Source organism: Echiichthys vipera (genome assembly GCF_963691815.1).
Source record: "Echiichthys vipera genome assembly, chromosome: 19".
Lineage (NCBI taxonomy): Eukaryota > Metazoa > Chordata > Actinopteri > Perciformes > Trachinidae > Echiichthys > Echiichthys vipera.
Window position 1 is genome coordinate 6,566,566 of NC_139844.1, and position 14,039 is coordinate 6,580,604.

The 14,039-nt window shown below is 40.7% G+C and overlaps 1 protein-coding gene across 9 annotated transcripts in view; it reads right to left on the reverse strand.

Moving 5' to 3' along the window:
* The window catches only part of LOC310961663 (unconventional myosin-VI), a 160,363-nt gene extending 146,324 nt beyond the window's left edge, over positions 1-14,039 (reverse strand). For all 9 annotated transcript variants that reach the window (XM_083933826.1, XM_083933825.1, XM_083933824.1 and 6 more), the window contains exon 1: positions 13,864-14,039. The gene's annotated coding sequence lies outside the window, so the exon portion shown is untranslated. The remainder of the gene's footprint in view (positions 1-13,863) is intronic.

Sequence of the window (14,039 nt, forward strand, 5' to 3'; positions counted from 1 at the left end):
GCCTTCACACAGCCACAGCGGCCCTTTACTGGATCAGTTTGACACATGCTCCTCTGTTTGTCTCTAAAACATCAGAAACTGGAAATATGTGGACATGACGTCATGATGTAAAAGTCAAACAGTCACCAAACAAACAGCCTCCCAGCAGCGTTAGTGTGTCGGGGTGGACTCTCCCTTTAAAAGCAGAGGACGCGTTGCGGATGAGAACATAAAGAGCAGCGATGAAAACAAACTGTGTTCGGCTAGAGACGTCCAAGCTACAGCAGCCTTTCCTTTGTGTGTTTGAGAGGACGACACATTTCATGGCAGCAGAGGAAGTCGCAGTGATGTGTGTGTGTGTGTGTGTGTGTGTGTGTGTGTGTGTGTGTGTGTGTGTGTGTGTGTGTGTGTGTGTGTGTGTGTGTGTGTGTGTGTGTGTGTGTGTGTGTGTGTGTGTGTGTGTGTGTGTGTGTGTGTGTGTGTGTGTGTGTGGACCCACTCTCTCTCCGCTGACACACAAACAGACGATTGTTTTGGATCGGTGCCGTCGCTCACTGAGAACTCACTGTTGTGGCCACTCTGTGGGGCTCACGTGATGTGTTCAGGGACACAAACTCTGAGGGCAGACTGACAATGTCAGTCCTCAAATGAAACTCTTTGTTTCTCCACTGGATATACTGGCAATTTAAGTTTAGTTGAAGTTTAGTTGGCCGACAGAAAAATCTACACTGTCAATTAAACATTGAAAAAATCTCAAAAGCTTTTATTTGTCGTAAATAAAAATAAACAGAGTATAAATTAGGCATTTTGCGACATTCCCCGGATTTTTAAATGATTAATCAATAAATCATCCAAAAAAAATTATCTTTTAAATCACTTGTCATAAGTTATGGTTTTAAAAAGCATTTTATTAATGCTTTTATTTCTTACATGTTTTATTATTAATTTTATATTATTGTGAGCAATTTTTTATTTTTATTTTTATTTTGTGATTAGATTTTATTTATTTTATATTTCATTGCCTCCTGAAATGTTTTAATTATGGTTAAACCACGTAAAACACTTTGTAACTTTATAAATAAAGTTTATAATTATTATTAAATAAGAAAAATAATGATGATAATAAGAAACATTTCTTCATCATAAAATAAGTCTTCATTACAGCCATTATTTGGCATCACATTTTACAGAATAACTGTTATTGTGAAAGATATTAATTTAATTACTTAATTATCATTATAACATTTTTTAGTTTTCACTCCCGAGACTTTGGGCAGCATCTGTGTATGAAATGCTATAAATACATTACATAATACATATAATACATTATAATACATTTTTTCAAAAGTAATGTGGAGCTTCATTCTTTCTTTTTTGCATATTTTTGGCAAATTACAATTTACAGTTTATCTTTATTATCAAAAACAAAATCTACTTGTTTGAAGGTTAACAAAAACATAAAGACAAAACACCACGATATGCTAATCTAAATCCATGTGTAAGTCATTAATATCAGTGAATAATAGCAGCCTGTTAAACTCTTGTGTTATATGATCGGCCTCCCTGCGTGGTTGTATCAATTATTCTCTAATTAAGCAGGAAATGAGGTCTCACTCCTCCCTCTGATGGGACTGATGAACTTTGCACAGCTGATGTTGGTTATCTTCGCCCGTGCTGTGATAATGATTCTGTTTTCTGTTAACGCGCCTCCAGCTTCCTCCTCCTTCTCCCACACGACTGCAGCGTGACATTTCAGCAAAACGACAGAGTGGGTGTAAAGAGGAGCAGAATCCAAACACGTGGTGGTGTGTGTAACATGTCAAAGGATATCCTGCTACATCAGGTGTCATGAGATGTTCCCACTGATCCAGCTTCCAAAACCTGAACTTGTATCTGCAACAACACCAACCAACACCAGAACCAATGCAAGTAAAAAAGACATGAAACTGTCACCTTTTGACGACTAAACTTAACCGTCACCTTTTGACGACTAAACTTAACCGTCACCTTTTGACGACTAAACTTAACCGTCACCTTTTGACGACTAAACTTAACCGTCACCTTTGACGACTAAACTTAACCTTCACCTTTTGACAACTAAACTTAACCATCACCTTTTGACGACTAAACTTAACCGTCACCTTTTGACGACTAAACTTAACCGTCACCTTTTGACGACTAAACTTAACCTTCACCTTTTGACAACTAAACTTAACCGTTACCTTTTGACGACTTAACTTAACCGTCACCTTTTGATGTCCAAACTTAACCGTCACCTTTTGACGACTAAACTTAACCGTCACCTTTTGACGACTAAACTTAACCGTCACCTTTTGATGTCCAAACTTAACCGTCACCTTTTGACGACTTAACTTAACCGTCACCTTTTGACGACTTAACTTAACCGTCACCTTTTGACGACTTAACTTAACCGTCACCTTTTGATGTCCAAACTGAACCTTCACCTTTTGTCGTCTGAACTTAACCGTCACCTTTTGTAATCTAAACTTAACCGTCACCTTTTGTCGTCTAAACTTAACCGTCACCTTTTGTCGTCTGAACTTAACCATCACTTTTTTACGTCTGAACTTAACCGTCACCTTTTGTTGCCTAAACGCCAATCTCCACCAGGAAAGCAGACTTTCTGGCTTTATTTAAGCCGTAAACAAACACTGCTGATGTCTTCTCTTTCTTTCTGTCCTGGTTCGTGACTTTACCACCTCTCTCTCTGTCATGAATGTTACCCAGCATTCTTTGGAGCGGTTCACCAGCTGCTGCCGCTGCCCCACCCACAGAACAGACTCGCCACAACAACAGGGCGTGTTAATGGATCAGAAGATCAGCAGGTGAGTCCTTTCAAAGAATGAAATATGACCCGCCCAACACGCACACACACACACACACAGACACACACAGACAGACACACACACATAGACTATTTAAACTATTCAAACACATTTTGCAACGAGTAAAAGTTTGAATGACTGAGTTTTTATTTAGTTATTATTTATGATAAAGAATGTGTGATTACTTATTTGTATTGTATGAGCCTCTCTTTTTCACCTTTAAATAGGCAAAAATAAATTCATAATAAAATCTATCAGATATAGATTACATAATAACGATATGATTTTACATGTTTTCTGATCATTCAATAAATAAATAAAGGATGTATATGAAGTAACCACATGGTTAAGCCGGTTTTTATTTACACCTGTGTGAAATATGTCACAAATTAAAACTACTGAGTGTTTTTTCAACTTTGCAAAATATCAACTCAAAATATTTCACATCAGATTCTCTGAAAATCTTTGAGTTACTGTGTGTGTATTATCAATTTAGTTGACTTAATTATTAATACTATTATTAATTGTGCCACAATATCTCTATAAGTGATAGAAACACAATAAGATTCCATTGAAAAACAATAAATCATCCTATCCAATTATCACCAAGTCTCTCATCACAATTATTATTATTATTGTATTTACGGATTCATTATTATTAGATTTACTTATTTATTATCATGTTATTGATTGATTGATTTATTTTATTATTATTATATTTATTTATTTTATTATTATATGTATTTATTTATTTTGTCATTATTATCAAGCAATTTTTGAACTTTTTTTTTTAAAACTTGTCCTTTCATATTCTTGAACATAACATATAATTCCACTGGAAAAGGGATTTTTAAAAATACTAATAATATAAACATATACATTTAGATTAATTATATAACAATAGATAAAATAATTTACACCAAAATAAAGGAAATCAAATATGTTGTAATGCACATAATGCCTCAAGCTCCTAAATATAAATACAATAAATTTAATAAAAACATTCAACATATATTCATATATAAAAGAAAGGTTGCGTTGTATTTAGAACACGAGACCAAACGAGCATTGTGAATACAGCACAATAGCGTTTACTCTTGTTTGTATAGTCGTTGGAAGCTAAAACCATAACTGAAATGTAATAACTATCCTCAAATATGGATATCACACACGTCTCTCGTCTCTCAGGCTGAAGCTTCATTGTTTTTTTGATGATTTCAGCAAAAATGTGGAAGTGCTGATGTTTTACAAACTCCCAGTAATACAGTTTAAAGATTGACGAGAGTCATCCTCCTAAAGCCGAAGTCTAACACCAATAAAGCGAACTCATAAGCCGCTAAAAAAGTTGTACATTTACACGAGGGACTCTTTAAATCCTCGTCCTCTGCAGCGCATTAAAGACTCTGAATGATTAAAGTCGTGATGAGGTGTTAAATTGTCAGATAATCCCTGAGTGTGGACTGGAGGCCACAGTTTGAATCTGAGAAACAGACGGTAAAAAAAAAAAATCCAAATCATTCACGAACAAGTGGGTTAAATCAGGGTCAGGACAAAATCTTGGCCTTGTCTTCACCAAGTGTTTCTGATAAGGTCGTGTTGTTTTTGAAAGGTCTGTTTCCTGTCCCGACCACGCGGACTCTCACGGTCATCCGTCCTCTTATGAGGTCACTTCCTCCCAGCATATTATCACCGCGGCCCGACAGACAGGGACGCTCTGCAGACGAAGAAGAAAGATAGAGAGGAAGTGGCGTCTCTGAGACTCCAGTGCTGTGTCGACTTATTCAGCTGAAAAGGTGTTTTAGGGGAAAAAACACACGCTTCCTCTCTGTTTGCATGCAGCAAAGAAGAGAGAGAGAGAGCGAGAGAGCGAGAGAGAGAGAGAGAGAGAGAGAGAGAGAGAGAGAGAGAGAGAGAGAGAGAGAGAGAGAGAGAGAGAGAGAGAGAGAGAGAGAGAGAGAGAGAGAGACCGGTGTGGATTCCTGAAAAGATCTAAAGGACCGTCCACAACAAGAACTGTAACGATAACTATACATATATAAAGTTTTAAAAGCTCAAGTGGATGTTGGCGTCCACAACAAAACTATAAAGACAACGACAGTGGAGAAGGATATCGTTGGATCACTTTCAGATCCATTTGATGAACGATAGAAACACAGAGCCAATAGAATCCATGTGAAATAAATAAATAAAGTTTGACAGTGTTGAAACTGTACAATAATAAATAAAGTGGAGCTAAAAGGCGCACATCGGCTACTTTTTCTTCTTATTCTCATTTATAAAAAATAAAGACAAACAAAAGCTAAATCAAGTGTATTAAAGGTAAAATAAAAAGTATAAGTGTAACTGATTTAAAACCGAGAATCTCTTTCATGTAGAAGAAAAAGGTGTTTTTAATATGTAATCTGTATTAAATATATGTCTCTGTTTATTTCTAGAAGTGGTTGACAAGTTAATATAATGTACATACAGTATAATGTAAAATATTCTGTAACACAGGATTAGAAAGCAGCCTTCTGAGTATCTTTGCAGAGTCACATCGCTGCAAAATCCACATTTCCATTCCAACCTCCTGACAAAAGAACCAAATACAAACATCCCCTCCTTAGGTTTAAATTTAACGGACTCAGCTCCTTTAAAAGAAAGCAGCAGTCAGAAATGCAACGTTTCTGTGCTCTAAAACCCTGAAAACTGCAGAAAACAAGTATTTCCGTGTCATTTGAATATTTAAGAGAAGAGCCGGATTAACTGGGGTCAAAGTCCTTTCAGAGTGAAGCCACAGAAACTAATGAGCAGCAGGGCGAGGAAACTATATTAAAGTTTATACACCGTGTGAGTCAGCAGCTTTATTCTCTCTGCACCTATAGCTGCAGGCAAAGGAGGGATTCACAATCCACCGCGCTCATCCTCTTGATTTTAATCTGAACGAAACAAAAGCACAGGGACAAAAAGCAGCACTCCTCCCAAAACTTTACCCAGAATTCAAAGTGTGCGACACCAGAGCAGCTCCGTCCGTACCAGGAGGCCTTTTAGGTTTCAAAGGTCACCGCCAACCAACACGTAATCCTTTCTTGCGCTCGCTCTCTCTCTCTCTCTCTCTCTGGTTGCTACGGTTACAGCCACCATAATGATTGGGTTGGGTTCATTTGCATGTTGACATGATTCATGATTCAGTCACACATGAGGCCAAACACACCGGCCAGAGGGAAACACACAGGTCTGCTGCTGAAAAGGAAACGCCAACCCTGCAGATGAACAGCATTTTTAACCTCCTGCACGGTTAGTCCACTTTAACCCACACAAAAGTCTCTGCTCCGGGTAAGAAACAAGCACTGAAAGCATCTAAACAGTGTCAACATTTAGATAAATAAATGTGAGGAATCACTGCTGAAATATAGGTCCGACTTTGTCCTTTTTGGACGCTCCAGGCATCCGTAACACCACCACCTGAGATTACCTTACATTTTGTAAGGTAATGTTACACTCAATGAAATGCTCATTTAGTTAATTGCCGTGTGTAAGTAGTGCTCTTTTTTGGCATGAAAATCCATCAAATAAGCCATGGAGACAGTTTTTTTGGTTGATCAACCATGTATAGAAAATGCCCAGAGAGACGCTAACAGCCCCAAAGGGCTAACACTGATTAGCTGGGGGCTGTGTGCTGAACGCATCCAAAACAGCATTTTTAACCACTAATACTTCTCAAAATAACAGCAAACCTCTGCAGCAGCATGAGAAGAGTCCCTACACTTAAAACAAAGCACCAACAACTGCCCACCTACCAGCTCCTCTCATAGTAAAGTCTGTACAAGTGGATTATTGTTTTGTAACTTACATATGCAACTCCTCTCACTTCCGTGTCAACACTTGATAGACATCGTCACAAACAGCACAGTAATAATGCATTTACATGGAATTGTAAACGCCAAAACTTTCCTCCTTGAATTGAACTCCAGTGCATTCAATAATCCACTTTTACGGACGACCTGTCAACATGGACCTACTGGTAAGGCCCAGACTTGTAAAGGTACTTACACTTTAAGTTCCTCTCTATGACAGAGTGAGTTACAAACACAGTGATTGATCATGTGACCCACTAATGAAAGCACTTGTCTCTTAGCTGAGTCTTTACATCAGTGTGTCTGTGGAGACATTCCCCCTCTAAATGTAAATAAGCCGCCATGTTAGTGACGCTGCTGACAGCTGTTGGTCTGCAGCTGGAGCTCGTCACTGCAGGTTATGCTGCATTCACTTGTAATTGTGTGTGTGTGTGTGTGTGTGTGTGTGTGTGTGTGTGTGTGTGTGTGTGTGTGTGTGTGTGTGTGTGTGTGTGTGTGTGTGTGTGTGTGTGTGTGTGTGTGTGCGTGTGCGTGTGCGTGTGCGTGTGCGTGTGCGTGTGCGTGTGCGGATTTAAGAGGGGAACATATAGGGGACGGACCGGAAGTAGAGAGGTGAATGTGTGTCAGTAAAGTTTACAAAAGAGCAAAAAAAAACCCGACAGGGACAAGCGGTTGAAGATGAATGAATGAATGATATAGTCCACTAAAATACCCACAATGCTCAGCTAATTTGAGCTTACATACGATGTACACTACATTGTACGCCTGCATACCACAATGCAATGCGGTCGTGTTTTACAGGGGGAGAAGAGAAGAAGCAGAAAAGGTGCGAACGGTAGCCAGAGAGCTAACTGCAGTTACCAACAACCCTTCCTCATGAGCTCACTGCTGTTACCCGCAAGGTTACTATTGTAACGTGGGCTATTACAGCTCGCAATCTGGACACACAACCATTGTTAACAAAACCACACTTTTACACCATTGAGTGTCCGTCACACGTATGTCCGTCACACGTATGTCCGTCACATGTATTTCCGTCACACATATACGTATATCCGTCACACATATACGTATATCCGTCACACATATATCCGTCACACATATATCCGTCACACATATATCCGGCGCATCTACTGACGCAACAATTTGTTAGAACATTCCAGGGTTGTGTCTGAAATCTTGTTTGGTCATTCCCTATATAGTGCACTATTTAATAAACACTAAATAGGGGATAGCGAGTGAGTGAATGAGGGAATGAACACACAGCTAATGTGTGTCAAAGTTTACAAAAGAGCAAAAAAACACACACAGTGACCGTGAAAGTGACAAGATAGACTCTAAAAGAACAGGCTGTCTGCACTTACATCTTAGCGGCAAAAAGGCAGCAAGAAGCAAGGTCTCTCAAATCTGACGGATTGTGACTTTAAGATACTTTGTAGCTATACGTCATCCTAATAATGAATGTGTTGTGTGCTTTATGTTGTCTGTATAGAGTTTCTTGTTTGTTGTGGTTGGTGAGTCTGCTGTGGAGTATTTCTATCCTGTGCCAAAAGATGTTTCATTAAATTTAAATGTAAAAAAGAAATTTCAATAAAGTTTATTCCTTTAACAGTAACTTGGTCTATTAACATATAAAATATAGGGACAGCTAACAGCAAAACCCAAATAAACATTTTTTTTAATATTGTGCTATTATATTGTGATGCAAATATGTTTTGCATTGCATTAACTATTGCTGTTCCAGTCAGAACTGGAACCATATGATGGCGAGCTAAATCTTTCGTGTGTCGTAAAGTTCCACTAACCAGTCAACACCAAAAATTTATGGGAAAATGAATGAAACTAACCAAAGACAGATGAACCTGAACGAAAAACAAAAATAGCAAATGTGTAAATTTAAGTCCAATTTTCATCCTCAGGCTGACGTATAACTGCATCTGATCTTAATAACTCAAAACTAAAATTGGCAACCATAATATCAGTTTCTGCAACCAAAAGCTGTTGCCTGGTTACCAACCTGGCAACCTCTTTTAAAAGTTAGTGCTCTTCTATTTCCATTTAATCAATTACTTGTTTAGCCGAGAGATTATTAAAAACAGTCTGTCCATCATAGTTTTACCTGCGAACAAGGTTTTATCAAAACATAACAAGTATATTCCTTAACAACTTAAACAAATATGGTTAATTGATAACAGAAATGAAACGCATCCATTTTATTGATTAAAAGACTGTTAAATGCCATTCAAACACATCTTTTCCAAGAATATAGTTTGTCATTTTCAGTGAGAAGGTAATCCGACCATGCTGTTTTTAGTGCTTCCGGATGTTTTGTAAAACTTTCGTGCAGATGACGTCATGTTGAGACCGTTTTTGTTTTTCCCTCTTTTTAATTATTGTGGATTTACTTCCGCGTTGTTTCCGAGGTGTGTGTGTTGTGTGTGTGTGTGGTGTGTGTGTGTGTGTGTGTGTGTGTGTGTGAGTGTGTGTTGTGTGTGTGTGTGTTGTGTGTGTGAGCCCCGGTTCTCTTGTAATCCTGCAGTGTGTGTGTGTGTGTGTGTGTGTGTGTGTGTGTGTGTGTGTGTGTGTGTGTGTGTGTGTGTGTGTGTGTGTGTGTGTGTGTGTGTGTGTGTGTGTGTGTGTGTGTGTGTGTGTGTGTGTGTGTGTGTGTGTGTGTGTGTGTGTGAACCAAAACACAACAACAACACAGCCAACTCCTTCCACAATGTCTCAGAGGAGCAAAAAACATCCGGAGCGAGGGGCGAGGGGCAAGGGGCAAGGCGGCCGTGCTCGCAGACGGTGTGTAAGTCGACACTCTTCATCACCATCAACGAGAGGCTGCGGTCTGCTCTGTGTGGCATGACTAATTCAGCTCACATTCCCCTAATTACAAAGGCTGACGAGGTGGGGGGGTCCCAATAACCCTGTTTACCCCCCCCCCCCTCGCCATTAATATATACCTCCATGAGAAACTAGATATGTATGAACCCTCCTCATCCATCAGCAGCAGCCAGGAGAAAGTTGCTGCTACAGTTTGCTGCTGCTGCTGAGGGGCCATTAGCATTTGTTAGCATTAGCTTAGTTCAACCTGTGAACCAACATAAAACAGGCATACTGTTGGATTCTGGAGCAATAAGAGAGCCAATCAGGGGCTTCTTTTGAGCAGGGACGTCACGATATGAGACTTTGATATCACAAGGAAACCATGATTCACAATTTTTAATGAGTGAGTTTCTTATTGGACACTATGGAAGGAAATTAAAAGCTGTCAGCCTACTTTCTACGGAAAACAGAGGGTTCAGCACGTCCTCGGAGAACTAGGGTTACATCCAGGTATCTACTACATATCCCTGCAAGACATGGACTGTATAATAGAGATGACGTAGCTACGGTGACATCGTCCGCCGGTTTGTGCTTTTAGGCCCTGTTTAGCTAGCTAAATGCTCGCGGGTGAAAAAGACAAAATATTTGATCAGATGTGCCTTTTGTTTAGACGGCAACGGCGTTTGTGGGGAGAAAAACGTGAATAAGTGAAACCACCCACCAGAGTGGAAATGTTAAAAACGCTACACTGTTGCGTTTCCGTGTAAAGGGGTAAAAACGCACAAGTGTGCTCTGATGTGCTCACGCCACGTATGTGTTACGTAACATCCATGTGCAGAGTACAGGTCAACAACAAGAAAAAGCAAGTGGGATTAATTCCATCAGTCGGGCATTCAAATGGCCTGAGTGGGAGTGTCACACTGTACAGTGTCCTGCTTCTTCGCTGTTAGGGAGAGAAGGAGAAGGACGTTTCTACACATGCACCAGTTCTGGGTGCTGCTGTGTGGCAGTGCTTCACAGCTCTATCTAGCCACCTGACGTGTACACTACATCGAATTTCACACACTTTTGCATCACCGTATACACGCAGATTTCCCCCCAAAGACGCTTGTTTAAACACAGAATAAAAAGTGAGGACACAACGCCACTTTTGCGTTTCCGTCTTCGTCTAAACAGGGCCTTAGGCCCAGGAGAATGGCATTATGGCCGTCGCCATCTTGGTTTTTTTTTAAACGGGACTTGACCACATTTCAACAAAAGGGGCAGGGGGCTAAGCACTGTCAGGTTACACTCCACTGCCGTTTCAATGATGCTGCGCTAAGCTAAATGCTAAAGAGAGAAACTGACTGTATTTCAGCCGGTTGGTGCGATTCATCTAGTTGACTATTGCCAGATGGTCCGGACACAAGCGCCGTTCACTGTAGTGAAACAGAGCCGGTTGAAAATCACCAGTTTCCCTAAATTATCGCTACATTAACACTAACTTTTTTTTAATCAAGTTTCAACCTAACGCTGATCGAGACATTTTTCAGAGACCAAAATGTTCCAATGTAGTGTGATGAACTGAAACACACTGAAGGTCAAAGTTCTAAAACTTTAACACAGACAACACCAAAGAAACAAGTTCACTGGTTCTATTTAATGACCAAAGTTGCCGTGGATACACATTACTAAACCTCTATCCTGATTGACAGGTGGGCATGTAGCCCCGCCCTTAAGCATCCCCTGCTTTATGGTCTATTTGACTCTAAATGGGACCATCATTGACTAAATGAACATCATGCTTTATTGAAGAAGACTTGAAACTAGAGACTGAGACAATAAACTCATAAGGAAAATGTTTACTGAGGAAATAAATCAAGTGAGAAGTTTAGGCTCATTTTCTCATTGACATCTATACAATCACACTTCTTTATGGAGCCAGTGGAGTCTCCCCCTGCTGGACATTAGAGAGAATGCAGCTTTAAGTGGAGTCTTCCCCTGCTGGACATTAGAGAGAATGCAGCTTTAAGTGGAGTCTCCCCCTGCTGGACATTAGAGAGAATGCAGCTTTAAGTGGAGTCTCCCCCTGCTGGACATTAGAGAGAATGCAGCTTTCAGTGGAGTCTCCCCCTGCTGGACATTAGAGAGAATGCAGCTTTAAATGGAGTCTCCCCCTGCTGGACATGACATCATGAAGTCAGGTCAAAGTTCACTAGTGAAGGACGAAGTCAGCCAGCTACACTTTTGGAGAGATTTGGCAGCTCATCAATGAGACTTTTACGCCACACTGGTGTTCCTACAGGAATCCTTTGACTAGATTTCCCAACAACTTCACTCTTTCCCTCTCCGACCTGCATCTGCTTCCTCCTCAGTGTGAATATGTGAGGAACACACAACACAATAAAACTGTTTGCAGAGAGAAAACATGCATTTAACAGCTTGGGACGCGTACAGACATGTACTGTAGTTGTTTCACTTCCTGAATCATCCGCTTTCTCATGTAGACAAGCGGTATCTTAAATGGATGAGGATGCACATAAACAGCTTATCCAGAATGAGACACTTGGATGAGAGCCGTTACCCAGCATGCCAAGCGCCTTTTACAGAGGTTGCATCTCTGCAGCCAAATGGCAAGCAAGACTTCTTCTCACAAATTACTTTTATACCCAATTTAAGTCCCTCAAGGGCTGTAATATACATTACAGTGGGGCAGCCAGTGCCATCCAGCTAATCCAATAATAATCATGCAGCCGTTCAGGATCATTTCCTGAAGAGGACTTTGATCCCTCAAGTTGCTGATCCTCCCAGATCAGAGAGAGGACCTGCCCGGTTACAATAAGTACTATTGTAGTCGTCACATAACGTGACTATATGTCAATAATCATAAAAGTGGGATGTGGTGGTGAGGAGGAGGGAGCAAAAGTCAAAGTCCTGTCAGAAGTCAGGAGTTTGCTGTTGGAGATGCCTCCAGGGTTAAACTGTCACATTCAAAGCACTACAGGAACAGTAAATGCATGTTTAAATGTGTAAAAGATGCCACACACATAAAGGAATATAAGTGACACAATACAAGGCAAAGTGCTTTTCGAGTTATTCAGACAGGTTTCTTTCAGCTGCTTTGTGAGACTAAAATGACCACAATAGTGATTTAAAAAGCAGTTTCAGCATAGATTAAAAAAACAAAACAAGCCCAGGACAAACACAATAAGCACAGAGAGAGCTCTTATGTAATCATGCAACACAGATAAAAAGCACAGCACCAGCTGAGCTTGTTCCCTGCTTCCAGACTTCTGAGGATGGACATGATCTTTTTATCATCTCAGGCACTAATATCACAACGGCCGAACCCACCACCCTCAGCTTTTATCCTTATGTAAAGCATTGCCATTGATTTTTCTTTCCAGGCTCAGAAGCAGTGTGTGTGTGTGTGTGTGTGTGTGTGTGTGTGTGTGTGTGTGTGTGTGTGTGTGTGTGTGTGTGTGTAGGCCGCAGCCATGCTTATATTGTGAGATCTGACATATTGTTGCTGCTGTACCATCACATCCTCCCATGTCATGTACGCACCAGTGGGTTCACCTCGCAGCTGCCAAAGCTCTGTCCCCTCTGAACTGCCTCTAATGTAACGAGGCGTGTGCTAAAATGCTCGTTATGCTCGATATGTGTCTCGCTCTTCACTGTGCAGACGCCGAGCCAAACCTCGTTCGAAAAACCCAAGATTACAGGATCGCGGAGCCTACCAGCCACAAAGATGCACTCTGAACAATGAATCATTACGTTTTCTCATTTGGGAGATATTCATCTTCAATTCGGCTTGTATATAATCCGTAATGCGTCGACATTTTTCAGAGAATCCAACTTTTAAATGTTGTTTGCCGGTCATTTTCCCACTACGTTCTTTCACGAGAATACACCCTGGTAGCAATGGCAGCGCAGTTTAGTGTAGTGAAAAAGTTGAAGCTCTACTGAAACAAAAGGGAGTCACGGTGGATTATTTATATGCCGAATGCTAGAGTATCTTCCGCTTCATCAAAATATATATTGTCAAATGTATTATTTGATATATGGCTTTACTTATCATCAAAAAAGCATTAAATTGCAAGATGTTTGATCGAAGTATGGCGCGGACTCCTCAACAAAGCTAGACAAATCAAAGCACGATTTGTGTTGTTAAAAACACAACATTCCCCACCGATAAATGCACGAATGATATTAAATAATAGCGGATATTGTAGCTGTGCAACTTAATGTCAGCCGAGTGAGGTGTCACAGCTCTCAGCGGTGTGTTGACGGTTTTCCTCCCGGGAACGTGACAGCCTTCCCTGAGCTGCTGGCTGCTAGCACCGGGACGCAGCTAACATCACCGGTGCGTGCAGACGGCTGTCGGTGTCGGTGTTGCCTACCTCGTTTGTGCGTGAACTCCCGGGACTTGTCTTGTGGAAATTATGTTGTTCCTGGTGCTTTTTTTTATAGAAAAATCCCAGAGAGAAAGGAAGGAAGCGTACGTCCCAAACGCAGCCGTGCCGGGTGTCTCCCGATGATCGGTGTCCTCTCCGGCAGCCTGGGCCGTGCTCTCCCC